Raw genomic sequence first — 26,343 nt, 5'->3', positions numbered from 1 at the left:
GGCTAGGCCCAGGCTAAAAAAAAGGAAAAAATCTCCTTTGCCCACAATTGCTGTCTAGAGGCCCGAGTGGAGTCTGATACCAGATTTTAATGGAGAAAGGCAGTACATCTGCTGGCTGGCTTGAGGGGAAAAGAGTGGGCGACCCTGGCCCCTGGCACGTGAGTGGGAGATTAGTGCCAGGACCATAAAGAGCCTCAGAGCCTCAGAAGATCCATGAGTTCAATGCCCCAGCCCCCACGGTATGGAAGAGGACCCACAGCTCAGAGAGGTGGGGTGACTTACCCCCGCCCGTGTCCACACAGAAATGCTCATTTACTGCTCTTACAAAAAATAATCCCCCAGTCCAGCTACGCTTTAAAATATATCCAACCCTCATTGTAAGTTTTTGAAGTTAAAATAAAAAAAAAAAAAAACAAGGAACAATTCACTGTCTTTCTCTTTTATAATCAATTCTTGAGATTTTGAATTTCACGGTTGACAGGCAGAATGGTAAGTGGAGAAGCGGAGATCTGGAATTCAATAGATCTGACTGGAAGACAGTGGGCAAGTTCTCAAGGTTCAGATTCAGTCTGCTCGTCTGTGAGATGGGATAAATCACAGTTCGAAGGGTGGTAGTGAGGATTCCTCCTCAAGTGCTAGCCGGGGTTTTCTGAAGAAGCTCTGTTTGTAATTCTCTTGCTTTGGGACATGAGGTGCGGAGTGCACGAATCAGATTTGCTTGTTTCTACAAATGCTGGTCAGGGACCCTGTGAGTCCACCGTAGCTGCAGGCGTGGGGTTGTCCCAGCAGAGAAGGACACAGCTGTGCCAGTGAGAATTAAGAATTCAGTGGGGCCGCCTTGGGGGAGATGGCGGGGAGAGAGGTCTCCCCACTCCTGTGACCAGAGGAGGGAGGAAGGTGCTAGAAGGTAAATGCTGGCAGACGGGGCAGAGGCACTTGGAGACCCGCCTCAACTCTTCCCTGTGCCAAGAGCCTCGCGGAATGCCTCCTGTCCCCTGGTAAGATCCCACTTTGCCCCAGAGGAGGTGGAGGTGCCCAGAGCCTGGGTGCCCAGGGCCACACGCTGGGAGAGCTGGTGTTCAGCCAGGGCCTGTCTCCGGGGGCAGCCTCGTACCCTCCATGGTGGCTGCCTCCCCACCTCTCCCACCTGACGCAGTTTTAGCCCTTGCCCTTTCTCTGTAACTGATGTCTTTTAGTGAAAAGGATTCCTTGCCAGGAGTGGCCTCCACGGTGGCTGGCGAAGCTAAGTAAACACGGGCCCGGAGTAATGGCTGACATGCGCTTCCCGACCCCACAGACACAACAGAGTGTCCTTCCCTCCCTCTGGAGCTGGAGGACCGGGCTTGGATATAGAAGAATGAGGTTCTTGGGGGAAAGGGCCCCCTTTCTTTGTAATTAAGTTTGGCTGTGAGAGGAGACTCACTGAACCACAGATAGCGCGTGCCTCAGAGCCTGGGTAGTGATTTCTGTTCAGTGGAGCCGAGACGCGGAATTCATGCCTCTGGTCTGCTGGGAGGGGGCTGGGCCTTGGGTGAAGGGGGGCCGCTGAGGCCCAGAGGGAAGGCTTGGCCGGCCTGCAGGTGGCGCCTACCGGGCCTTCGGGAATGGCAGATGTTCGCAGACGCTCCCCTCATACCACATTTCGAGATGTGGAGGGCTCACCTCCCTGGAGTGGACATGGGGGGAGATGGCAGTCATTCTGTGCCATCCTTGCCCTGCCCACGTGTGCTTCCTAGGCCTGCAGGTGGGGAGGGAGAGTCACAGGGAGACTGCCCTGCAAATGAGAGCCCCGCACCCCATCCCTCATGGAATGGGAGGCTGAGTGCTCCCAGCCAGGTCTCCCCTCCCATCGCCCCATCTGCTGGGCAAGCTGGGCCTGCGGACCCCTGAGGCATCTGACAAAGGCTTTAGTTAGGGGCTCCGCCACGGCTCCTGTGGACAGAGCTGCCGAGCACGAGCCCTCGGGGGCTTCAACCCCGTCCCCACTCAGGGCATAACTTTCGTTAACCGTTTTTGTTTTTGTTTTATCTGATACTGGACTGTTCCTTTAATGTAGGACAAAACCCCAAAAGGGTGACTGTGGCCACATGAGGGGACATTACCTCTCCTTCCCCTCCTCTCTATGAAAAATGATTCTGTTTCTGTGTTCTGATCTTTATGCTTTTATTTTACATATTTATTTTAAAGATCTTTGTGATATCTTTCCTGAGAAGAACTTCATCTGTCCTACAGGGGTTCCCTCAGCAACGTCTGAGGCTCCCGGGATGTCTGCAGACCACCTCTTCTAGACCACCATTGTACTGGGAATGAGTCCCCCACACCTGCTGTGTGCGGGCATTGACAGAGGGATCGGGTGCCGCTGGGCCAGTGGGGGCCCCGGAGGGGAAGGAGCCCTGTGGACCCCGCTGTGCCTCGGAGGGCAGGAAGCCCAGAGTGGGGACATGAAGGGGGCACTGTGGGGGCCACCCAACCTGCCCAGGCTGGGGATGGGGGCGGATCAGAAACACTTCCTGGAGAAGGGGAGGCTTGTGCCAAAGCAATTTTCCAAAAGCTTTTGTGTTCTTTCACACAGAAACAATAAAAGCACTTGAACAAGGTTTTGGAGCAGCACTGAACCAAGTTCCTTCACAGACACGTCGTTTACTGCTGTTTTATTGGAGCATGTGCTCTCTGCCTCACGGCCGTGGGGCATGCAGCTGGCACGTGTTAATTACGGCCATTTGTTTTGGGGGGGTGCACTTCCCCTGTACCCAGTGAGGTTTCTCACAGGGGCCTGACCTGAAGGTGGGGGCAGACTGGCATCCTCGGAGGTGCGGGAGGTGACCGTGTCATGGCAGGAGGCCCTGGGCAGCGGCCAGCAGGGTGAGGGATTTTTGCAGGCTCCTAGGCCCAAGCAGCCAGGGGTCAAGTCCACAGCCATGGACAGGGCAGGGGAGGAGGTGTGGGCAGGGAGGGAAGCAGGGGTCCCCTGGGGACAGAGACGCAGCCCTAAGGAGGTGGGCACGACTGAGCTGGGCTGGGCATGTTTGCCAGGTTGTATTTCCTGCCCATCAGGGGGTGACAACAGGTGGCCCCAGGAGCTCCAGGGGCAAGGGCCTGGCTGCTCTACAGGGTCCTGGACAGAAGGCCCCCAGGGGTCAGGACCAGAGGTGGTGGGATGACCTCTCAGCAGACACGAGGAGGCCGGACCCCCTAGAGGACATGAGGGTCACGTCCTGCCACACAAGAGACCGATCTGGGAAGCTAGCTGTCACCCCGAGTGCCAGGCTCTCGAGTTGCCGCGTTCACCGGGGGCACAGACTGCTGGCGGCTTTCGTGCTAGGGCTGCCGTATCCTGCCCACAAGTGCTGGACCCACCTGCATGGTTTGGAAAGGGGAGGGGGGTGCTGGGCCCGAGCACACCCCCGGGGCCCCCCAGCTGCTAGCTGCTGCCCGTGTGCACCGAGGGGCAGGGAAGCCAGTGCCAGGTGATGTGGGGACAAGGCTGGGGACAAGAGAAACGATGCCTGGCCTGGGGCAGGGGCGGGGGGGGCGGCGGTCAGAGAGTGGAATCAGCGACGTCCTTGTACGAAAGTAAAATTTGCAGCTACACTGAGTATTTATTGGCCAATCCTGGGGGGCAGGCACAGGGCGAGGGTCACGTGTATCATTTCACTGCATTTCCATTTTACAGAGGACAAAACTGAGGCTCAGAGGGGTTTGTGCGCAAGGTTGGGAGGCAGAGAGCGGGTGGAGCCTGGCAGAAATAGTGCCGAGTGAGGAAACGCCAGGTCTGCCTGAGTCTAAAGGCTGACAAGGCCAAGCCAAGGAAGGCGAGGAAGGAAGCCCTTTTTCTCGTCCTCAGCAAAGCAGGACCCGCAAGGATGTGCTGCACCCTCTGACTAATGGTACGGAGGGTTCGGTTTCTAGTTTGGGAGCGGAATTTTGTAAAACTGGTCAAATCTGCCTGATGAGAAAGCACCATTTGTTACGGCAGGTGTCACTGTCCCCTGTGCTCCGGGGGGGCCGTGACCCACACCGTCTTCTAGGCCAAGGCCAGGCTGGCCTGGGCAGCCTGCTGTGGTCTTTGGGACCCCAGATTACTTAGCTTCCTGATGTGTGTGTGTGTGTGTGTGTGTTTAAGGTAAATGAAATATAGGGCAACGATCATTATGGATTTAGAGCAAAAACACCTAGAATTCACTTCAGAAGGCTCTTCATGTACCTGCGCATTACCTTTCTTTCTGATGATACTCTTAGTGGGAGGGCCACGTTATAATCATGTATATAGCTGAAACAAATAAATCCTGAAAACAGATTTATGGGGAGTGAAGCTGGGAAATATGGGGTGAGGCTTTACATGGATGTAGCCAAGGAAGGGGGCTTTGGTCCTGAACATTCCTGTAAGATTACTGGCCAGATGAGCTGGAAACAGCACAACACAGTCAAAGAGCCACGTGCGGCCTCTGTCCCGCGTGCGGTCTCTGTCCCGCGTGCGGCCTCTGTCCCTGCGTGCGGTCTCTCTCTGTCCCGCGTGCAGCCTCTGTCCCTGCGTGCGGTCTCTCTCTGTCCCGCGTGCAGTCTCTGTCCCTGCGTGTCGGACTCTCGGCCGGTCTCTGGCCAGAGCACGGTCCCTCTGCCCTTACCCGTTCTGGCCTCTCGCGCAGGGTGTGTGGATTTGAAACTCCAGTCCCTGTGGGGGGATGGAAGTGAGACTCCAGTTTTGGGGTCTCCCTGGCCTCTGGGCGCCGCCGTGGAAAGGGCACAGTAGAGCTGCTTCCTCTAGTGTTTTGACTCATACTGGTTCTCCAGCTGAGCTGCACCCTGGAGTCACCGGGGCCCCTTAATATCCCTTCAAGAAGCCCTGCCACGCTCAGGGGCTCAGTGTCAGCTCTCAGCTGTACCTTTAAGCTCCTAGGGCATTGTTTAAGCCCCAAGCTTCCAGAAGGTTCTATAAAGTCTAGCTCTGTACAGGCGACCTGGGGAATTCTTTCAGGGTCTGCTCCCTGTTTCCACATCACACTTCCGCCTTGGGAGCCAGAATTGTACAGTGGCTATGTGACCGTGGTCAGCTTCATGGTCAGCCTCAGTTTCTCACCCAGCAGAATGGAGATCTCCAAAAAGTTGGTAGTCAGCAAAAAGCCTGTTCACGGCCAGCACTTGCCCATGCCTGGCGGGCAGTAAGTCTTTGGTGAGTGTGCACGGCTGTTACAGCTGTAGCTCTGTATGCCCCCCGCCCCGACCCCATCCATCCTGCCACCTTCAGCCTGGGCTTCCTCCCCTCTGGCCAGCCTGTGTAGACTGACTACTCCTCTGGTAGGCCCGACCAACTCTCTGACTTAGTTTCTCCTTGGAGATGCTCCCAGAATGTCTACTTGGCGTCTCACACCACACCTGAAGACTAGCCCCCGCCATGACACCACGCTGGGAACAGGCTTTTGGGTGCCGCGCCAACCCAGGACCTCAGTGCCCGGACGCCCGACTGTCTGGCACATGACAGAAAAGGAGGAGGGGCTGGATGAGATGAGGTGGGATCAGAGCCTCTAAGGGTAGTCCATCCACTCATTCCTCAGGGCCCCCCAGGAGGCCCATGGGCACTGGAGCTACTATGGTGAGTCTGTCTCCTGTGGAGCTTCCGGTCCTATGGGAGACACAGACTAATCCCAGACACAGAAAACCACCGTAGAGCGAAGTGTTTGGAAGGAAAGATTTGAAGAGGGTAAAGTATGACGTTGTTCACTATGCTTCGGAATGCTTGAAGGAGTTTATTTTTTTGGAGCACATAAAAAGAAGTACCTTTTCTATCTAGTGTATTTTAAACTTATAGGACTTATTATTCTACAGGGTTACAATAACCGAGATCTGTTTTGACACAGTCAGGGAAGATTACCGGAGAACGGGTTATAAATGGGGCCACCCGGTTACTGGAAACCACTATCACAGACACAGCTACCGTGTTTTCCTCTGCCCGTCCACACCCTGGGCTGGCCGCCACTCTGGCTGTGTCACCCTCTAGAGGGACACAGACTGGAGCGGGACTCGGGTGGCCGGGGCACTTGAACCTCCGCCACATGGAGAACATTTGCAGAAACCAGAGGGGTGTAGTCTCTAACTTATAAAGGGTCATTCAGTGGGGGCCCAGAGTTTGAAGCGATGAGGGGAAGCTGTAGGGAGATGGATTTGTGGATTAATGATCTGGTCCAGCGTGTGAAACATGGGAGAGGGGAACCCCTCATTCCTGGAGTGACTGCTGGATGATAGGCCTAGGAGAGGGCCTTAGGGATCGACCTGCAATCACTGAAATCCTTCCAAGTCCTCAGGTCTTGGTAATTAGACCATTATTTTGTTGGTCCCTAGCAGGAAACAGTGTCCTGGGGAAATGGGATGTGAAAAGAGCGAGTTTGTTGGAAGGGAAGGCGGGTAGGGAAAGTTCCAGGCTGAAAGGGGACCCCGGAGTGGCAGGGAAGGGACCCCTGGCTGAGGGGCATGGATGCTGAGAACCAGAGGCACATGAAGGGACATATGTCTCCTTAAGGCTTCCGGGGTGATATCTTTACTATGGGAATAACGGGAAGAATCGAAACGACGGCAGAATAGAAACATATGCTTCTGGAGAGCACAGGTGCTGGGACCCATGCTAAGTGCTTTATGTTTGTCACTGCATTTAATTTGCCACAACAGAAGGGAGCAGATATGCTTATTATCCCCTTTTAACAGTTGAGGAAACTGAGGTTTAGGCTCATGCAGCTGGTTAAGTGGTTCAGCCTGGCTTTGAGGCAGGGAATCCAACCCGGAGCCTTCGCCATCAGCCCAGCTCCATTCAGGGTGGAGGAAGATAAATTGGGGAAAGGGCCATGGGAGCTGCAAAATGCTGTCTGTGAGTCATGCTATGAGCATCTTGCTTTGTGCGTTCCTGAGGAGGTGGGTTGTGGCTCCCCATGCCAAGCCCTGTGAGTTCTGCTGGGGCCGAGAGGAAACCAAAGGCAAGGTTATTCTGTGGGGTAGAGGGAGAGCACCAGGTCGACTTCTCTGCACAAACTGACTGACTGCTGAGCTAATAAAAATACCAGAAGGAGCCCTGCATTTGGATTCTGCAGGCCGGGATGTACTCTTACAGGGCCACAAGAGGGGAAATGGGAGGGGTGCCTTAGTGGCTCAGTTGGTTAAGCATCTGCCTTGGGCTCAAGTCATGATCCCGGAGTTCTAGGATCGAGCCCCACATCAGGCTCCCTGCTCAGCGTGGACTCTGCTTCTCCCTCTCCCTCTGGCCCTCCCCGCTCATGTTCTCTCTCTCTCTCTCTCTCTCTCAAATAAATACATAAAACCTTAAAAAAAAAAAAAAGAAATGGGAAAGGTGCTCTGGGGACCATGCATGGCTTTGGAATTTGTCATCACAACTAGCAAAAAAAGTGTATGTGGAGTGGATGCCCATAGAGTGGATCTAGAGGATAGTAGACTGAATGATCATCAGATTCCAGAAAGTTCTGAATGTAGTTTGAAAATCCAGACTTAGTGTGTGAGAAAAGTACACATGGGTATCTCTTGGGTTGATGTCTTTTTCCTGTCAGTGTACGTGTTTGTGGGTCCCTCAGCTCAGCAGACCTCCATGTCCTGATGGCAGAGCATAGGAGTTAGAGCAAGAAGACTTGAGCTCTTCAGGTCTGCATTTGCTGTGTGACCCTGAGAAAGACACTTAGCCTCTCTGAACTGATGTTTTCTCAACTCCAAAAGGATTATTTACAAGAGATACTCTGTCAACTTCATAGGTCAGGGAGAACAAATGGTAACAAACAAGAGTTCCTGTTTTTATGTTTTTCTTACATCTCTGACAGTGCCTGTCCCGGGGGGGAGCACATGGAATATGCATTGTAAAGATCTCCCGAGGCAACAAAATAGTGAGACAAGGTTGGGGCCAGAGGGGAAGGAAGATGCTAAAGATCAAAGGGTAAGTGCCAAGATGAATTAGTTTAAATGTTGCTATGTCAAAGCAATAATATAATCCGTTTAGATCAGCAATGATATAAATCTTGGGGATTTTGGAAGAATATGAAGTGATAACAAAATGGTTTAGAAGTAATATAATTAGGTAAAAGAAAACAAAAACAATGTGGCTCCCAGAATGTTCCTTATAACTTGGAGATCAAGAAAGCAGACACTAGAAAGTGCCATAGAATGAAACCAGAAACACAGGCTTGAGAGTTGAGGGACCCAAGTTTTATTCCTAGTTTAGCCACAAATTAGTGAAATGGACTTGGAAAGTCTGTTAACTGATCCAACACATTTCCTCATTTGTATAGTGGGTTTTTAAGAAATCTCTTCATTCACTTTCCTGAGCTATAACCCTCTAACCAAGTGTTTTTCAAAATGTGGGCTATGATGCCTTAGGGAACTGTGAATTCAGTTTAGGGGATTAAGACCAGCATTTTAAAAAAGGAAATAGAATGGAATAGAACATAGAGTGTATCACACATAGAAGACAACATATTGTTTCATAAAACGTTTGGTTCGGTTACATGGGTATGTCTGGACTGGGTTGATTTATAAAATATATTTCTTATGATGCGTTGTGGTCAAAAAGTTTGAAAACCAGCTCTGTAACATTCCTGGTGTTGCCAGGAAAACTCAGGTATGCTGCCTACCTCAGTTTCCCCCTTTGCACCGGTACCTCTATAATCCCATCCCTTTGACTTTGCATAAAGATACCAAGGGCCCAGAGGCTGGCACCCTTCTCTACACAACACCTCCCCTCTCCCCGCTGTGAGCACAGAGCCAGTAGGGGATAAGGTGTTTATGAAGTTAGAATAGAGTTGCCAGATTTATCAAATAAAAAGAGAAGCCTTCGGTTAACTGTGAATTTCAGCTACACAATGAATCATGTTCTAGTATAAGTATGTCCCAAATACTGCCCGAGACATACTTACACTACAAAATGATTCAGTGTTGATCAGAAATTTAAATTTAACCAGCCACCTGTATTTTATCTGGCAACCCTAAGTAAGTAATAAATAAAGAGAAAACAGGAGGGAAAGTTTCCAAAGATTATGACTTTAAGCACCCAAACTACAAAACTTTGTGCTTTAATATGATCATAAATTAACAGCTGTATTGTATTATGCAAATTTATGTTAAGTTATTCACTATCTGTCATCACGCTCCAATAAAAATTGTATATATGACATTTGGGAAAAAATGGCATCTTGTGATAAGAGTCTTGTGTTGCATTTGGTGGCGCTGATTACCTTCCGCTCGCCTGAATGCCGTAGCCACAGACGTGCAGGGCCGGGGTCTTTGTGAGTGACTCCCCGAATTACTTATGGTCTGTCTAGATCCTCGAGAACCATCCCAGGGAGTGGGCAGGAGCTGCTTTCCCTCCATTTTCATGCCTTTCAGAAGAAATGCAGGTCAGCGGCGAAATAGCAGGAAAGAATCCCCCTCCTTTCATCTAGAAGTTGGCCATTTCCCACCAGTAAACACTGTGCAGTATGAAGGTTAGCCTCACTGGACAAGCACGGAGGGACATGATTTGGTTTTTAATCTCTGTTTGCCTTCACGTTTCCGAGTGATTATACACAAAGGGAAGAAAGCAATTTCTGCTGTTTCCTTTCTCTAGCATCGCTATAGAAATGTCCTCCACTTGACTAATTTAACATTTAGAGTATAATAGATATGCCTTATCTCTGGGCTGATCTGCTTAATTTTTTCGCTGATGACCGTCACCCTCTTGGAGACTTCTGGTATGCCACCAGCATTTTTTTTTTTCTTTTTAGCTTTTATAATTTTTTTTTTTTTAATTGTGGGATATTGTCTGTGGAAGGAATGCTGGTGTCTGTTCTGGAAAGGTGGGAGGCGTCAAGTCTCGCTAAGGGCACATTACATCCCCAGAGCCGAAGCTTAGAGGAGGCCAGGGAGCAGATGGCCCTGAGGATCTTTGAGGAATGCCAGGCCGGGCTTGGAAGACAGGCTGTTTGCAGCAGGAATGACCGGGAGGAAGGCAGGTGAGGTCTGTTGAGTTAAAAGGGGATTCTTTGTTCATCCCGAAGAGAAAATACAGACACTGTCGTGCTGGGGGCGGGGTGGGGGGGCTACACCATGCTTGCTCTGCCACCATAAATGCGGACTCTGGTGAGGGGCAAGGGCATCCTGGCGACGCTTGGTCTCAGCCGAGAGGGTGACAGGCGTAGGCCTGGAGTCAGGAAACCACACCCAAACAGCGTGATCCTGGGTGGTCTCCTAAAGCCCCCTGTCTCAGTTTCCTCATCTGCAAAACAAAGGGATTAGATTGCATTGTCTCTAAGTGTCTTTCAGCTTTAGCTTTCATTCATTCATTCATCCAGCATGGAGCACCTACTATGTGCTTGGATGTGATGGCAGATCACTGTTCTCATGGTGCCAACAGCTGAGCTTGTCTAGGGGCCAGCAAGCAGAAGCGTGTCGTCTGCCTAAGAGCAGCCCAAGGGGAAGGAGGAAGAGAGGGAGAGGGCCCAGGAGGGGGAGGACGAGACGGGATCTGGAATTCTTTCTAAGGTTGCTGACTCCCGATTTTCTGAAAACGGCTGAGAAAGACAAATCCCTAGAGGGCGCAGTCTGTTGCTTTTTCTTGGTCACTGGCTTTCCCAGCTGAGAAGGCAGAGGTCTCTAATGGGCCGACCCGGACAACTAGGAGGAGGTGCTCCTTTCTGGAAATGACTATCAAAGATGGAGCACCAGCAGGGAGGGGTTAAGCCAACGGACCCCTTCATGTAACTCACACAGAAGTGGATGCACTAATCAGAAGAAACGGGTTTTGCAGCTGCAAAGGCTGTTTGCTATGGGAAATCAGATTTGGAGGCATGGGGGGTGTTTTCATCCTTTCCTCCTGTTGTAGAGAAGAAGAGCAGGTCTGGACATGGAACCGGACGCTGTTTAGATGCCAGCAATGGGACAGGGTTTGTTTTGCTGGATCACGGCCTGCCTCACCAGAAATCTCATGGAGCCTGAGAAGGGTGTTTGTCAGGATACCCACCAACCTTACTAAGTGGGCTTTAAGCCAGATTTTGAGGGGCGGGGAGAAAAATGCTACCAGATACGATGTTAAATGACAGGTTTGACATACAAATTATTCCCGAGGGGAGAAACTGTTTGTCTGAAACCCAAGAAACAGAATGAATAGAGGGATTCTGATATGGTGGATTTTCCGTAGAAAAAAATTATTTTACATGGAAACATCAATAGAATTTTAGTTTAAGACACCCAAGGACAGAAGAGGAAAATGTGAATTTATCAGATGTTAAGTAAAAAGAAACCATATACTTCTTGGCTTAGGGTTTTCTTTCTTTTGCTATAGATTTTTATGTTGTTTGATCTGTTTATTGGTTGTTGAAGTAAATTAATTAATTTTTTATGGGTAAGTCTGACACATCTTGATTTATTAGAATTTCTTTGTTCCTCAAAGCCAAAGATCTAAGTAGAAAATGCCATTTATTCTGATAATGGCCTTACGTACTTGGTGGCAGAGGACAAGGCGAGGACCACCCAAGAGAGGAGGAGAAAGGACTTTGGGAACTTTGTGACATCCTGAGAGAGACCTGGTTATCACAGGGCGAACGTGATGGTTATAAATGTGTCCGAATGTGTGCTAACCCACTTTGGACAACCATCTTCTCTCATAGAACAATCTACCACAGGCCTACTGGTCGATCCCAAGACAGCACCAAGGAACTGGGAGCTAGTGGATCTGAGTTCAGATTTAGGCTCAGTTTCCACATTGAGCCATTCACTTAATCTCCGAGTTTCAATTTCCTAATCTTTAAGGAAATATTTTCTTTTTTTCTTTTTATTTATTTATTTATTTGAGAGAGAGAGAATGAGAGACAGAGAGCATGAGAGGGAAGAGGGTCAGAGGGAGAAGCAGACTCCCCGCCGAGCAGGGAGCCCGATGCGGGACTCGATCCCGGGACTCCAGGATCATGACCTGAGCCGAAGGCAGTCGCTTAACCAACTGAGTCACCCAGGCACCCAAGGAAATATTTTCTATATTTACACATATTGAATTGGTTGTTAGAATTGCTTGGCCCAGGACCAGGCACAGAACATGTGTTCAATGAATAGTAATTCTTCTTATTATCCATCATGATTATTATCAATATTATTTGATATTGAATACTTGATCCCAAAGGATCACTCCTTGGTGAAAACAAATTGGAAACGGGGCGTTTCTGAAGCTGACCTTTAACGTAGCTCACATAAAGAGCAGAGAGTTACAACTGGCCGCAGGTTCGAGACTGAGTTAAGGAAGACAGACAGAACCCCCTGAAATTGTGTGAGTGACTCACAGTGACTCAAGCCCAGAAACAAAACTGCCAGATGGGGACTCGTGTCATGGAACTTGAGACACTTGCATTTGCTGTTTGTAGGTGATTTCTAATTTATGTAATAATCTTGGTTTGTAGGGCCCATTTCTTTATAGAGTTAGGTCAGATTTACTTAACATGGAAAATGACTATGAATAGTTATGGAGCTCCATAAATGGTTACTGTTAGGATGATGATGGTGGTGACCACATCATTAGTAGCTTTCTGGCCTACAAATCACTGATTTGCAGCTAGGCTGGGGAATCCTTAAAGGAACTTTTCAGAGAAAGGTGAGAGAGAGAGAGAGAGAGAGGAGGGAGGTGCGCTCTGGGCAGTCAGAAACACATTCCCTCTATTCTGACATAATGTGTGGTCCGGGGACTTCCCTGGGCCTCACTTGTCCGGAAGATGGAGAAACAGCCCCTCCTGCCCCTAGAGGTGGGACACAGACCCGATGACCTCCAGGCTTGGGCTCCTCCAGGTCTAAGGATCATAATCATAAGAGGTGCCTTCAAAGAGGCCTGTCTGCTGAGTGTTCGAGGCCAGCACCTCGTGGCCCTTGCCAGCAGCGCCTTGTTTCTGTGCTCTCTGGATGGGCCGGGTCTAAACTGCAACACAGTCACAGAAAACCCACTACGTCCTGGTGACCAAATGAGTGACTTCTAAAAAAGTAAAAAGCAAGTCCAGTAATTATGCAGAGTATTTACAAAGTTAGTCCTGTCCTTAATTATGTAACCCAAGGTCACTGTTAAAGCTCAGTTTGCAGGATGCACCTCATGGGAATATGGCACCAGCTCTTCAGCCCGGCTGCATCTTAGAATCATCTGGGGACTTTTTTTTTTTTTTTTTAAAGATTTTATTTATTTATTTGAGAGAGAGAGAGAGAGAGAAAACGAGTGGCGGGAAGGGTCAGAGGGAGAGAGAGAGAAGCAGACTCCCTACTGAGGAGGAAGGCCGATGAGGAGCTCGATCCCAGGACCTGGAGATCATGACCTGAGCTGAAGGCAGTCGCTTAACCGACTGAGCCACCCAGAAGCCCCCCATCTGGGGACTTTTAAAGATGCATGATGCCCAGCCTTGCTTCAGGCCAACTACATCAGAATCGCTGGGGGTGGACCCCAAACATCTGTGGTTTCTAGTAAGTTCTCAAGGACAGGGAATACCCCTGGCGGCTCTTGGGCCTTGATTCGCATGTGGCCCTCAGTTCCAGTGGCCGCGTGGATAGGAGAAGGAACTGCTAAGAGGTCTCTAGTTGCCTGAAGTCAGATTCTGCCTAGGTCTCAGTCTACTTCATTCAGAGACTCAGGAGAGTTGGGGAGCACTCTGTAGGCCTCAGGGGGGAGCAACTGCAGATCACGGAGGTGTTGGGCAAGGAGAGCCTCCTTCTGAGACAGAGGGCAGGCAGCACCTTCAGTCTCAGGATGAGGAAAATGGCACTCTGCAGCAGTTAATGGCTGGCCCCAGCCAGGAGAGCATCAAGTCTGGTGTCCAACAGAGACTCACGGAGAGGGAGGACACAGCTCACCTTCTGCTGCGGCACAGTCGAGAACAGAAGAGGCCCAGGGTGGTAACTAGGTTGCAAGACAGATGTCTCAGAGGCACATTTCATGCTCTTCACCAAAGAACACAACGAAAATGAACCATAAGGAAATGCAACTAATGGAAAAATTCCAGGGCCATGGAGCCCAAAGAGAGAGCCTGGGATGGCTGGAGAACTTTCTACAATAAAGGAGACAGGATCAGCGTCAAAAAAAAAAAAATAAATAAATAAAAAAGAGAAAAGCACCAAGAATGGTGTCTGTGGAGGGAGAAAGAAGCCCTGGGATATGATGTTTGTTTCAGGAATATTCCTTCTGCAGGGGGTGGGCATCCAGGGAGGCAGGTCAGCGAAGAAGCTGCTGGTATACTCTTCATCTCGCACTGTGTGGGCCACAGAGAAAGAGCATTTATGAACTCAGAGAATGGGCCTTGAAAAAGTCCCAGAATGAGGGGGGAAAGCCACCACAAACCCAAGACCTTCCAGGAAAACTTATTCTTAGGGCAGAGAGCTAGGATGACAGGCCACAGATGGTGTAGACGAAGGTGCCAGATGGGGGTGTGTGCCCCCAACTGCTTGGACAATTGACGTCTCAACGCCATTAAAGTGGCAGATGCAGCTATAAGCCTCCCCCTCAAGAGGCGGCCCAGAAGTCCCCCTTTCTAGAAGAGCTGGAGCCATGACTGACACACGTCTTCAGGCAGGACACCCCAGGATTGACCAGCTCCTTCAGAGGCACTGAACACAAGGGACAATGCTGAGAACGGAGACTAAGTCGTCGGGAGATTCGAGTTCCAGTCCAAGCTAGGCCCCTTCCTCGTGTGTAACCCTTGACAAGTTATCTTCTTGATGCTTCTGTGATGGTGAGTCTTTCATGCCGACTTGGTCAGGCCACAGTACCATATTTAATCAAACGTGAATCTCAGTGTGGCCATGAAGATTTTCTGTAGGTGTGGCTGACACCGTACCATCAGTTGACTTGAAGTAAAGGTTACCTTTGATAATGTGGATGAGCCTCAGCCAATCAGTTAAAGGCCTTGAGAGCAAAAACTGAGGTTTCCTGGAGAAGAATAAATTCTCAAGATTGCAGCATCGAATCCAGACTGAGTTTCCAGACTGCCCTGCGGATTTTGGACTTGCCAGCCCCACAGTCAAATGAGTCCCTTCCTTAAGACCTCTCTCTCTGTCTCTCCTCTTCCCCCGTTGGTTCTGCTCCTCTGGAGATCCCTGACTGATCCAGCCCCTTTTCCCCCAACGATTAAATGGGGATGGTGGTAGTTCTACTTCATAAAGTTGTGAGAGTCGATTTTTGTATGGCATATAAACAGCAAAGGAGTCTGGTTCGGTCTCTTCCTTTCACAGATAAGGAAACTGAGGCATAGAAAGAGGGATGATAGTAGAATATATCTGTCCAAAGGCCCTGTGCCCAGAACCGTACCTGGGTTCATTCACTTAATCCCCGAATCAACTTTACAAGATACGTACTATTGTTATCCCCACTTTACAGACAGGAAGACTGAGGAACAGAGATTATTATGCCAGTTCTCCATGTCACACTGCCAGGGGTGGCAGCTCGGTGCCTCCGTGTGTGCCATTGGCACCCAGGTCTCGGGGTCCCCTCTTTTGCGCTCCTTGGTCAGAGAAAAGTCTGAACGTGATGGGTAGCCGCACCCCCCCCCCCCCCCACGAGAGCTTCTGGACTCTGCTACCAAGCAGGTGAACCAGCAAGATGCGGCACCTGTCGCCAGCCAGCAGTGAGAACTGCCTTTGAGGAATGGGACCCCCAAATAGTGACTGACGAGGCCAGGATACCTAGTTACGCCATTTTCATGAAAAAGCTTGTGCTTTTCCACGAAGCATCCTCCCCGCCGGACCTCCCTCCTCCTCAGCCGCTTGAACCAGTTTCTCAACGAGTTGAAGTTCTTGCCTATAGCTAAGGAGGTGAGGAGTTTATCCTCTGCCTTCCAGTCTTAAATTACTAATTAAAATGTCTTGGAGACTAAGCCATTGCAAAAAAGAGCCTGGGTGGTTTTCTAAAGCTGCTTGTTCATAACCAGAGGGAAGTTGATTCTCTTCTCATCTTTATAATAAGGATTCTTTTCGCGGGGTATCTGTTTTATGCTTCCTACAGCTCTGGCCCTAGTTCGGTCCCAGCAGGGGGAGGCCAGTGGAGTTTAATTACATTCCTCCTATAGGGAACGTTCAAGGAACGAGGCTTTGAAAAACAACTTGTGCCATGAAAAAGAAAAAAATAATCAAATTAAGCAAGTGAGAAACAGGCATTGCCTTTTGTGTCCTAGAGACCCAATCTAAATATTTAAATTTTAAAGACAGAATTCTAAGTGCTTAACTTTATAAACCTTACCCATTGCAATTCATAGGGGAGTCAAGCATATTGAATATGCCCTTCTGATCTGGCACATTCATATGCTTGGGCTAACAGGCTCGTGTGGTTGCTGTCTTCACACATCCCATATTCAACTGTAAAACAAAAATGCTAAAAAAAAAACCCCAAACCAAAAAACAAATGCAACACATGCAAAACACCCAAAATAAAACATAATGCGGCCTGCAGTGCCGAGGCAACACAGACTTCACCAGAAAACAGAGTAAATTGAATGTCTGGGCCACAAGCAAACCGTTTAGAAAGGTCCCTATTCTCTCCTGACTCCCCAGTTTCCCATATGCTCTCTCCATCTGTGAGATGCCCAGTCACTGGCGACTAGTGAGTGTGGAAAGTAGCCCCCAGGCAGAAGCTACTGATTTGCTGACTCTAGTAGACAAAGGCCATGAGCTGAGAGACGACAAGTAGGCAAGTGGGTGGGCAATGAACCAAGGCAGGTTTCAAGTCGATATAAGGAGAAGGTAGTAAGTTCCTTGTGCCTGGGAACATTCAAGCAGAGTGGCATGAATGTGTCTCAGCTATCTGTCCTGGGCAGAAGGCTGCCCTCGATGGCTCGTAAGATCCCCTTGGAGGCTAAGAGCCCAGGCTCCCTCTGTTCCAGGCCCCGTGGGAGCCCTGGGAGGGGGGGGCGGGGGTGCAATTACAGGCTGCGTGCTGCCTTCATCCGCCTGCATCTTCCTCGGTGGTGGCCTTGTCTCTCTGACTCCCTTCTACGTCCTCCCTTCCAGGGTGAAATAACCATGTTATCGCCCGTGTACCTCCCTGCACTTCCCCCACTCAAATTTGCTTTCAGTTCATCTGCACTTAGAAAAAAAGGGGCAAACGTTATGACATTTGTTGGTTCATTCTTTCGTTGTACGCCTATCCATCATGAGCCTACTATGTGCCAGACACTGCTGGAGGCTCTGGGATGTACCAGTGTGCCAAGCAGACGAGTCCTCGCTCTCGCGGGGCTCCTTCCTTGTGGGGACTTGATTATACTGCCTCTTCCCAAGAGTAAGGGGCATTTTAATAATGGATACTGTGTCGGAACAAAGGAAGGACCTCCAAATGGTGAGGTTTTAAGCCTAGTGATGGGCAGTTGGAAAAAGGAGCAGAAGTCTTTAAGTTTGCACCAGAAGATACCATTCTGAGGTCCCTGCTCCACTGGGGTCAAAGAGGCTTTGGTCAATAGAGTCCAGTGAAGTTAAAAAAAAAAAAAAGTGCGTGTGTTTATTCTTTTATTCCAAAAGCTAATTCTTGGGAATGCAACCCATCCCTTTGATGTTTTGAGTCCATTATGTGAGCAATAGTTACATAAATGAGCCACTCAGTTGAGAATCTAGCTCAGTGCCAAGAGGACCCCACAGAATGCCGAGCTTCACCTGCGAAGTCCACTTTCCCAAGTTTATTTTTAATTCTTGCTTTTCTGGATTGATGTGCACCGACCCCACCAGCTTATTTGCTTAGCAAAGCTTGGCCTCTGCAGAGGCCCAGATATTGAATATAAAATACTCGGAGTTGCCACATGAAAGGCACCGAATATATGCTGATTGGTGTGGCCTGTTCCCTGAGGAGCCTCTCCTTGCAGGTCGCCTCTCCCTCTGCCAAGACAGAATCGCTCTGTGGGGACTCGGGGGTGGGGGGAGCGGGGGGTGGGGGGCGGTGGTGGCTTGGAGCATTAATTGCTAAAAATTAAAAATGCAGAAGTGCTAAGCCTGGCAGCATAGGAAAAACATTTGCAAGTCCTTTCTGCTCTTCAACCTGCCTCTCACCTGATCACCCCCACTGCCCTCATCTGGGATATCACTGTACAAAATTACAGGCTTTGGCAGTGGCCAGGGGCTCCCACGTGGGCAGCGGGTCAGGAGGTGGAGCAGGGAAGCTTCTGTGTCTCCCCGATCTGGGGACTAGGGCCAGAATAAGGACAAGGGCAAGGAGACGAAATGCTGTTGTGAACTTTGGAGAGAGAGGGGAGGAGATGGAAAAGGGGCATTACGAGAGGGGAGGAAAGACAGGAAGGGGCAATGGAGCTTCTCAGAGTTCTGGATGGCACGAGGCCTGGCGATCGGTGGTCACTGCTGAGGCTCTGGGGAGAGGCTCCAAGTCAGGGCGGGTGAGGTTCCTCGGTGGTATGTGGGCCTGCGCTGGGGACACCTCCAGGCCGCGGGGAAGAGCCTGGAGCCCCGGGTGGTGCAGGAAGGCCTTGGCACTGGGCAGCACTGGTACACAGCACACACAGTCCCTGCCTTCCTGCAGGTGTCCCCAGGGCAGACACGGGCAGGTGACCTGGATGGTTGTGTGTACCCAACCGTCACATGGGCAGTTAAAAACTGGGCCTGCCACCTGATCCAGGGTGATGGGTCCCCCTGCTCCGGGGACTCTTGAGTTGTCTTGAGCTGTTTTCCTTCCCGGAGCTGGTACTCTCCCAGCAGTGGCCACAGATGACGACTTCCAGGATGGTGTTCTAGAGACACGCCCAGAGAAGCCCCTCTTGGAGGCTGCCAAGACTTCTAGGTTCTAATATTAGCTATAGGGATGCCAGGGAAGGGTGAGAGGAGCTCGTTCTGTAGGTCAGATGCTTCCAGAATGAAGGACAGGAAGTGGGCAAGTTGGACACGTTCCAAGGTTCCCCCCCAACCCCCCACTGCAGCTCCTGCACCTGTGGCGAAATCCAGGCCCCAGGGGAAGAGCATCAGGGAGGTTCTCTTTGACTGTAATACTTCTACATGGACTCTTAACTGGGGACTCTTATAGCTACCATATCCACTAACTCACCATTTGGTCTAGGGGAGCTCCCTCCCTAAAAGATCCAGCTTGATGGGAACTGTTGTATATGATAGGTTTCCAGTCTACACGTGCATCCTGAGAGAGGGCGCTGGTTACTCCCTTCATCTGCCTGGACAATGACTTCACATCAACCCAGGCGCTCCCCCTAGCTTCCCAGCCTGGAGAAAACTGTTGAAGGAAGCAATCTAATTTTAGGATTATAGGCAGTACACTTCTTAAGACATTCCCAGGATTGGGTGATACCCCACATCACTTTCTCTCCCACTCAGTAAAGTGAGCGTGGCATCATTCTTTTTTGGAATGCTTTTGCAAATGTTTGAATTTCTTAACAAAAGGCAAATTATTGGGGAGTATCCGCGCTTTCTCCTGAGGAATAAGGACTTGCCACCTCCAGCACAACTCGGGGGGGTGCAGGATATGGGCTCTGGAACCTGGCCGCTCACAGCGTGGGCCGCGGACTGCAGCGTCGGCATCACCTGGGAGCTTGTAGGAAACGTGGGGTCTCAGGCCCTGCCACGAAACTTCAGTGGTCTCTTGCCACTAATCTCGCTGTGCTGGTGTCCCTGCTCTGGTCTTTGGATTTTGGTTCGACTTTAGGGCTGTAGGCTGTCCTGAGTTCCTGCCTCTTTCCTTGTACCTCTCGGCTTTGTGCTCTGTTTATTGCAGGATCTGGGGAAGGGCTCAGATGCACTACTAAGCCCCACGTGGCCGGGTGAGGGAGTTGAAGAGGAAGCCTAAGTTTATTCCTCCTCAATTGTCGGACAGCAGGACCGGGCAAAGGGGAGAAACCTGCCCGATGGGGAAAAACCCATTTTGAGTTTTTCACTTGAATCTTAAAGTCAACCATGCCCTACTCCTTGTGTGAAGACGACCCTGAATATTCACCCTGGGTAGGATCCAAACTGGGAGACATTTTTTTTTCCCATAGTGAGGATGAATTTGTGTTAAGCTACTCACATTTTTTCACCCAACCCTCCTCCTGTGACAAAGGATGTATATTTATGAAACAGCTGGTTGGGGGCAAAATTTTTTTTTTTTTTGTGGCCACAAAATATGCTTTTTTTCTTTTACCCCTTGAGATCCCCTGGCTGTTTCAAGGAACAAATCCTCAACCTTGCTCACATTAGCAGCATGAGCTAATCAGCTGAAATACCCAGCATGGAATGCTTTTATCCTTCAGAGAAAAAGAAAGAGTAAGTTGTATTTTAATTAGATATTTATAATGGTTACAAAGCAGCTCTTCAAGAGAAGTTTTAAGAATCTGGCCTTCCTTCTAAGGCATAACTGTGTTCAAATTATCCTAAAGAGAAGTTGTATATCAATCCAGCCCAATTTGTGATAAATTTACAACTGGGTTCTGCACAGCAGATTTATAACAACAATTAAACAGAAGGAAAATGGGTCATAAATTCTGGCTGGCACAGTCCAGCACCAAAGAGAAGAAAAGAGAATGGTTTGGCCAGATCAAAAGTCAATAATTTCCACATAAAGTGCTAAAGCTATAGCAAAAACAATTTATATGGAAAGAAGCTGGTTTTTTTTTTTTTCCCTCCTGTCCTTTTCAAAATTAGATATTGGAGAACACAATGAAGCATCTACATTACAAAGGCCTTATTAAATAATTGGTGTGCTTTCTCAATTTTACGAGGGGTACAAACCCCTCCCTGCTCCTCAATGCCTGAATTTAGTGAAGTTACCTCCCCCTCAGTATGACGAAGGAATCATTGGGGCAGAGAGAGAGAGAGTTCTCCGAGAGATCGGATGACTTGAGAGAGCAAGTTTTAAGCTGGATTTTGGTGGTGGGATGAAAGGGAAGCCAGACCAAATTCCAAAGCCAGATGATTTGGAAGAAAACACATGTGTCCCTGGAACGAAGCAACCTAAGAGGCATGAGTTATAAAGTGGGTTTTAGCCGTATTATAAATGGAAACAGAAATCCAAACCCCAGAAGGAGAAAGAAGACATCAAGGCCACTTGGGTCAGAACAGGTGGCGGGAGATGGAGCGTGTGAACTGTAAAAGGTGGACCAAGATCCTCTTCACTAGTGAGGATAGACCTTCCAGTATCCTTATGCCTTCCAGAAATTTAGTTCTGCTAAAAGCAGAGTGTTGACTGGCAAAGGATGCAGTGAGGCCAACCTCCAGCCAGGACTTCATTCTCACCGGTAAGGAAGCATTGACTGGCTCCGTGGAAACCACAGGACGCTTGGTATGAAGTGGCCACACCGTTTATAACAAGTACACAAGAGCAGGCGGGACACATGATCCAGAAGTCCGAAAGAGCAAGCAGTTCTAGGTGCTCTTGGACTTACACCCGTGACTCTGGAAAGCTGGGTTTTAAAAATGCAGCGGGAAGGAGTGTGTGATTGCATAACAAGAGCTTTGAAAATCGGAGCCTCTAGTCTGGGAACCGCGGATTCTGTGTACCTGGGTGGACACACTGTTTTCTGCACCCAACAGCCATTCTCCCCGCATCCCAAGAGAAGGGGTTCAGGGATCCACCGCTCCCCCATCTGTGGTCTGAGTGGTTGGAGGTGGCCGCACCCAGGCACCAGCTCCAGGGACGGGACTGGGGACCCAGGTCTGTGCCAATCAGAGCGTCTGATTCCCCTCGGTCCCGGTGATTGGATGAGGGGTGGGCACGGCCCAATCGCTCCCAAGGAGATGCAAGAGACTTCCGCTGAGACTTAGAAGACTCTCGCTGCTTCCTGCCGCACCTGAACCAGCTCTGCAATAGCCCCCTCCCCCGCCCCCATCAGCCTATAGAAAAATTAGAGGGTTTTAAAGAACACTTGTCAGAGCTAGGAGTCATCAGCTTAGAGAAGAGTGTTCCCTGGGCCCGCCAAGGGATGGGGTCTGGGATACGACACCCATAGAGCCTGGGGGCAGCTGGCTGAGCCTGGCCTTCCATTCTCCAGTTCGTTCACCTGCGGATGCAGCAGAATTGCTCATTTGCACCCCCCCCCCCCAACCTGTTTGAGCAGAGGAAAAGTAACTGGAGAGAGATGTCAGGGCAGAGGGAGGGGGCAGCCACCGTTGGTGTGGCCAAAGGGTGCGTCTCCCATGGGCCACATGGATGCTGAGGAAGCCATGGAAGCTCAGAGCCAGCCATCTTGCTAGGAGATGCCAGCACGCAGAGGCATGAGGCAGGAACTGGCAGCCCCACCCTGTCAGGGAGCTGTGTAGTGGGGAGGTCCCAGGAGTGCTCCGAATAACTCCTCCAGGTCCCCATCCCAGAGGCCACCGTGGGGGAGGTGCTGAGAAAAGCCTCCGTTAGGTAGGAATGGGGGATCTGTTAGAAGGCCCCAACCCTGGGAGGAGAAGGGGGCCCAGGAGGGGCAGGGCAAGGACAGGAAGGAGGGTGAGAAAACAGACCACTGGCCCTCCCCAGGGCAGCGTCCTCAGGCCATGGGTCAGCCTGAGCTTAGGAGATGGAAGGACGTGAAATTGGATCGGAGACTGAAGGTTTAAACTGGACCAGACTAGTCTGGACTTTTCAATGCCTAAAAGTGACCAGAAATCTTTGAGATCTATTGGAGGTATCATCAAGGAAAGGGAAAACGAGATTCATCAGAGCACATTTAAAAGAAATAATTGGAGAAAACACGAAATGTTTCCATGTTTGTACCTCACTTAGGTCAAGACTGTTCAAAATACTGGTTCCACATCTGTCTTGAGACCACTAGGGCAGATCCTGTCTGCAAATGGAGTATGCCCAGAGTGAATGGAGCTGAAAGATGGGGAGAGAGAACACCCTGGGTTCCAGTGATAGAGTTTGAGCCCCTGTATCAAGCCATACCTGAAGGTAGATCTCCTCTCTGTAGAGTTCTGTTATGTGGGTCAGTAGACTCCCTAGCTGATCTGAGTTAAGTTTTCTATCACTATTAGCAGAAAGAATCCTGACTGATACAGTGCACATACACACTTTTGTTCTTGGGGAGAGGGACACAGCTTTCATCGGATTCTCATAGGGCATAGCTATAAAAGGATATGGCTTAGAGGAAAGAAACTCTGGAGCTGAAATCCAGCGATCTCATTGACAAATACAAGGGAAAACATTGGATGAGGTGTGTGGGGCTCTCCAGGGGCATCGTGGAAGAGCTAGGTCAGAGCCTCCTTGGGTGTAGGGTCTGGGGCCTGAGTCTGACATTAACTGGCACTCAAGAAATATTTGTTGCATGAAAAGCAACAGGAAAATTATAACAAGTCATACTCTACATGCAAATTTTCAGGAAAATATCAAATGTGTGAACATCTAATCTGCATTTCCATGTCCTGACAGATGGCCCATATTAACAGAACTCTGGTTAAAGTAAGGAAAAGGAAGGAAGGAAGAAAGGAAGGAAGGAAGGGAGGGAGGAAGGGAGGGATGGAGGGAGGGAGGGAGGAAGGAGAAAAGAACCTACAAATACTCATTGAGTGGGTACCATGTGCAACACCTAACTATTAAGACAACTGTCAAATCAATTTTTTAAAAAAGACAACACCTATGTATTCCCATCTCTCAGAGACAGTCCCAACTATGACCTGGAGAAAGAAAATGACCTGGCTTGTGGTGGTGGGGGGTATCTTTCATGACTGGGGCAGGCCTTTGGACCCTGTTTCTTCTTAGAAGAGGGGTCTGGACCCTGAGAGTCTAGGGCTGACTTCTCAAGGTGGAACCGGGGACCACCTGTATCAAAATTACCTGGTTATGTTTATTTAAAACGCAGGTTCCAGGGGCGCCTGGGTGGCTCAGTCGTTAAGTGTCTGCCTTGGGCTCAGAGTCCTGGGATTGAGCCCCGCGTCGGGCTCCCTGCTCGGCAGGAAGCCCGCTTCTCCCTCTCCCACTCCCCCTGCTTGTGTTCCCTCTCTCTCTGTGTCTCTGTCTGTCAAATAAATAAAATCTTTAAAAACAAAAAACCAAAAAATGCAGGTTCCTAGGCCCTGGCCCAGATTTACAGAACAAGAACCTATGAGGAAAGGGCCCTGGAATCTGCATTTTAAACCATCTTTCCAGAGGCTTTTCTGTACATGAACGTTTGAGAAACTGTACCTACCAGAATCTGTTTATTTTCCTGTGGGGTCTCAGTGCCTGAGGACATTCTGCACAGCCCCAGGGGAGGTGGTTCTCCCGGGGTTGGGGGGCGTTGGAAGGAAGCTGGGGTTTGGTGATACAGTATCACCTTCCCTGAGCTCATGGGCAGTTAAGGCTATGTCAGCGGTAAGGGGTTGCGTGAGTGAGGGCCTCTGAATGGAAGCCAGTAACAGTCCTTGTGCCCTTGTGGTAACCAGATACAATTACGATGTAGTTGGTGGGACAGACCCCTAGAGCCCCACAGCTCTCTAAATGACACCACGCTTTCTAGACTTGATCATTTGCTGCCTTTTATTGCCCTGGAGGGTGTCATCTGGGAGGGAGGTATTGTTTTCATAGACATTATTATTTTTTTTTTCAATTGGTGATTAAATTTCCTGAAGGGAAGGATCATGACTTCTACTTCCTAGAGCTCTTGCCCCTTCTTCAACCCACTGCCCTGTCTCCCACACTGCTGACCACTCTCTAGGTGCTTGAAAGTCTTTAGTTTGACCCGTGTCCTGGTTTGTTTGAGACCAGGGGGCGAATTCCCTTTATTGCCTTTACTGCTTTCCTGGGAGAGCAGCCAGAGCTCCCTCTGGCATGTGCTCTCCCAAGTGCTCAGTCCTATGACATGGGTATGATTGACTCCAGGGGTGGGACTGACCGGCTTAAGCCCTTCTACGCCCCCATTCCCATGGCCATGATAGTTGGTTCCGGAATGGGCAGTGACCTGAGCATCCCGACCAGAGTGAACCTGACGACTCTTGCTGAGAATTTGGGGCCACCAATTCTTTTCTCTCTTGGTAATGAGCAAGGAGGCCTGCTGGAGTCCTAGACATTCTTGGCAGGCTGCCTGGACTTTGAGAGGAAAGCACACGAGAATGGGGCCGTGACTAAGGATGCACAACCAAGAAGACACTGGGGCCTGAAGCCACGTCTATTCCTAGGCTATTCAGTGATCTGTGCTGATAAGTACTCCCCCCCCAACCCCGCCGCCATTTTTTTTTTTTTTTTTTTTGCTTAAATCAGTTTGGGTTGGGTTTTGTTATGTGCCATTAAATGTATCCTGATAGATATGCCCTTCAGCTCCCCTTATTTCTCTTGCAGTAATGTACCCCTGTCATCTTGGGTCCCTCCTCAAACAAACAGATAGACAGACAGACAAACAGACAAACACCACAAGTACCCATGAAACAGGATAAGATGGGTGGTGGGAATAGGTAGTAGGGTTATTTGGATGCATGGCTTATGGAGACTCCATGCCCAAAGAATACTGATTAATGGATCAATGTCAACCTGGAGGGAAGCCCTGTCCTGTTCAACATTTTAATCCATGACTTGGATGGAACTGGAGGCATGCTTAGCAAGTCTCAGATGATACAGAGCTGGAAGAATTGCTAATATGACAGATGGCAAAATCAAGATTCAAAATTATTTTGACTGACTTGAGCAATAATAAGGATAAATACAAACTCTTGCATCTAGGCTCAAAAATATCAGTTGTATATGCAGTGGATGGTGGAGACCTGGCTTGGCAGATGTCACAACAGCGTGGAACTTGAAGTGGACTATAAGCTCGTGATGAGCCCAAAGTTGAGGCAATTAGGAACACAGTTAATGAAGTTTTCAAATATTTGAAATAACAAAATATTTGAAAAATGCCTTGGTGAAGAAAGGCTGACCTTGCATCTACTTCCCCAGTGGGATAAAGAAGTGGAATTTTCTGGAAAGCAGTTTTTAGCTCAATATCTAAAAAAAGTTTCTAAGGATTCTAAGAACAGGCCACCTCCCCCAAATTGTGACTGTAATAATTATATCAGAATGAAATAGAAAAAAGTCTCTTAGGGTGGTCTTCCCTTTAAAAGCCAGATTTTAAAAATGATTTTAACAACTTGTAAGTCAAAGCAATACACACAAAAGCATCTGGAAAAATATGAGCTCTTAAAGTTGGCTCGCTCCGCACCCCTGGAAGTTTGCTTCAAATTCCCCAAAGAGGAGGCTCATCTAGAAGGAATATCCAGAATCTAGACGCAGCACTGACCAGCGCCATCTCACCTCACTCCATTTACAGCCCTCCCCCTCATTCCGGCTTTGGCTTGGCCCATCCTTCTGTCTGCTCCTGCAACTTAGGACTCGGTTCCCTTTCCGGCCTCACACCTGCCCCACAGAGGGAGTGCTGACTCCACAGCCAGAGCCCTGGGAAACCACACCTCCTTCCAGTGCCTGCCCCATGACCCTCACTCCCTCACTCGAAGCTAAGACTTTGA

The 26,343-nt window shown here is 49.6% G+C and overlaps 1 protein-coding gene across 3 annotated transcripts in view; it reads right to left on the bottom strand.

Annotated features, from left to right (window-relative positions):
• The window catches only part of TBXAS1 (thromboxane A synthase 1), a 158,458-nt gene that overhangs the window by 18,241 nt on the left and 113,874 nt on the right, over positions 1–26,343 (bottom strand). The window lies entirely within an intron of this gene.

The sequence above is a fragment of the Callorhinus ursinus genome, unplaced genomic scaffold (assembly GCF_003265705.2).
Source record: "Callorhinus ursinus isolate GAN/ISIS: 27379988/994484 unplaced genomic scaffold, GSC_fseal_2.0 scaffold12, whole genome shotgun sequence".
Classification (NCBI taxonomy): Eukaryota; Metazoa; Chordata; class Mammalia; order Carnivora; family Otariidae; genus Callorhinus; species Callorhinus ursinus.
The sequence above is the reverse complement of the archived record's forward strand: the minus strand, read 5'-3'. Positions and strand labels throughout refer to the sequence as shown.